Genomic DNA, 2,449 nt, shown 5'->3' with positions numbered 1-2,449 from the left:
GAGAAAACCATAATTCAAAAAGACACATGCACCCCAATGTTCACTGCAGCACTATTTACAATAGCCAGGTCATGGAAGCAACCTAAATGCCCATCAACAGATGAATGGATAAAGAAGTTGTGGTACATACATACGATGGAATATTACTCCGCCATAAAAAGGAACGAAATTGGGCCATTTGTTGAGACGTGGATGGATCTAGAGACTGTCATACAGACCTATATAAAAAAAATAAATAAAATTCAAAAATTAAAAAAAAAGAGAAAGAAAGGAAAGAAGGAAGGAAGGAAGGAAGAAGGAAAGAAAGAGAGAAAGAAAGAAAACATGAGTCCATGTTTCTGGGGGTAGGTCCTGGGCATTAGTTGGTTTGTTTTTTTTTTGCAGGGGGGGAAGGAAAAAAAAAAGAAATGTAAACCAAACCACTCATGTAATTCAAAATGTTTCAGCAGCCAAAGTAAAGTAAAAGAAATAGGGAAAATTAATTTTAATAATATATTTTCCTTAACTCAATACATTTCACAATAGTATCATTTCAATATGAAATAATCAGTGTGTAATAATATAAAAATACAAATGAGATATGTTATTTTCATACTAAAAGTGTGTATTTTACACTTACAACATGTCTCAATTCAGACTAACCTCATTTCAAGTGTTCAATAGCCATGTGTGGTTAGTGGTTATCATACTGGACAACACAGCAATAGAGCTTTGTTACTCAAAGCATTAGCACTACCTAAAACACAGAATCCCAGACCCAACCCCAGTCCTACAGAATCAAAATCTCCATTTTAACAAGATCACATTTAAAAGTTTGAGATTTGCAGCAACATGGATGGACCTAGAGATTGTCATAACTGAGCGAAGTAAGTCATACAGAGAAAGACAAATATCATATGATATCACTTTTATGTGGAATCTAAAAAAATTGTACAAATGAACTTATTTACAAAACAGAAATAGAGTCACAGATGTAAAAAACAAGCTTATGGTTATCAGGGGGGAAAGGGGGGCGGATAAATTGGGAGATTGGAATTGACATATACACATTACTATATATAAAATAGATAACTAATAAGGACCTAATGTATAGCACAGGGAGCTCTACTCAATACTCTTTAATGACCTATATGGGAAAAGGATCTAAAAAAGAGTGGATATATGTATATGTATAACTGATTCACGTTGCTGTACAGCTGAAACTAACACAACAGCGTAAATCAACTATACTCCAATAAAAATTTTTAAATAAAATAAAAGTTTGAGAGACAAGGCCCAAGAGCAGAATTTCTCAAAAGGTGTGATGTGGCAAGATGGTCCTGGTGTGCTTAAATAATGACTCCTTCAGCCCTCAGGATAGCAGTGGGGCTTAGCCAGAGACCCTGCCATTTACCTCTCATCTGTTTACCACAGTCTGCCATGCAAAAATCCTTTTCTGTCTTTGACTTAGACAAAAAGTTTGGGAAGCCCTGCCCTAGAAAACCTCTCACACAGGTACGTAAAGAGACATGTACAGGGATGTCCATTGAAGAACCATCCATAAGAGAAAAAAAAAAATGGGAAGAACCCAAGTATCCACCTGTGGAAGGTGACATAAATTGTGATATATTCCTATTACTGGATACAATATATATTCCTCCCTCAGTATCTGTGGGGGATTGATTCCAGGACCACGTGGATACCAAAATCTGTGGATGCTCATTTCCCTTATATAAAATGATGTAGTATTTGCATATAATCTACACACACCCTTTCATATACTTTAAATCATCTCTAGATTACTTGTAATACCTAATACAATGTAAATGATATGCAAATAGTTGTAAATACACTGTAAATGCTATGTCAATAGTTGCTGGCACGAGGCAAATTCAAGTTTTACTTTTTGAAACTTTCTGGAACTCCCCCCTCCCTTTTTTTTTTTTTTTTTTTTTTTTTTTTTTTTGCCATGCTGCATGGCTTGCAGGATCTCAGTTCCCTGACCAGGGATTGAACCCAGGCCACAGCAGTGAAAGGCCAGAATCCTAACCACTAGGCCACCAGGGGACTCCCCCCAAATATTTTTGATCTGCAGTTGGTTGAATGTGCACATATGAAACCCAAAGATATGGAGGGCCCACTGTAGTACTAAAAATGTTTGAACTAGATCTGAAGATATTGACATGGCCAGATATTGAGGCTAGTTATTGACCTCAGGGAGGGAAATAAAGGAATAGAATTGGGAAGAGAATATAGGTGATTTCAACTATATAATTTTAATTTTTAAAAATTTCTAAAGCAAATATTTTAAAAAGTACGTTTCTTCATTTTGGGTGACTGGTGCATGGGAGTATGTTTTATTATCTTTGTACTTTTTTGTATTTAGGAAGTTATTTTTCAAGAAAAACAAACCCAACCCAACCAAAACAGAAATAAAAGCACATTTAATTTTTTTTTTTTTTTTTTTTTT

General features: G+C 35.0%; 1 protein-coding gene across 3 annotated transcripts in view; it reads right to left on the bottom strand.

Annotated features, from left to right (window-relative positions):
• Positions 1-2,449, bottom strand: part of FRMD5 (FERM domain containing 5) — a 381,630-nt gene that overhangs the window by 238,383 nt on the left and 140,798 nt on the right. The gene's annotated exons all lie outside the window — the stretch shown is intronic.

Source organism: Physeter macrocephalus, chromosome 11, assembly GCF_002837175.3.
Source record: "Physeter macrocephalus isolate SW-GA chromosome 11, ASM283717v5, whole genome shotgun sequence".
In the NCBI taxonomy this organism is placed as follows: domain Eukaryota; kingdom Metazoa; phylum Chordata; class Mammalia; order Artiodactyla; family Physeteridae; genus Physeter; species Physeter macrocephalus.
This window is presented reverse-complemented; position numbering and strand designations above follow the sequence as displayed.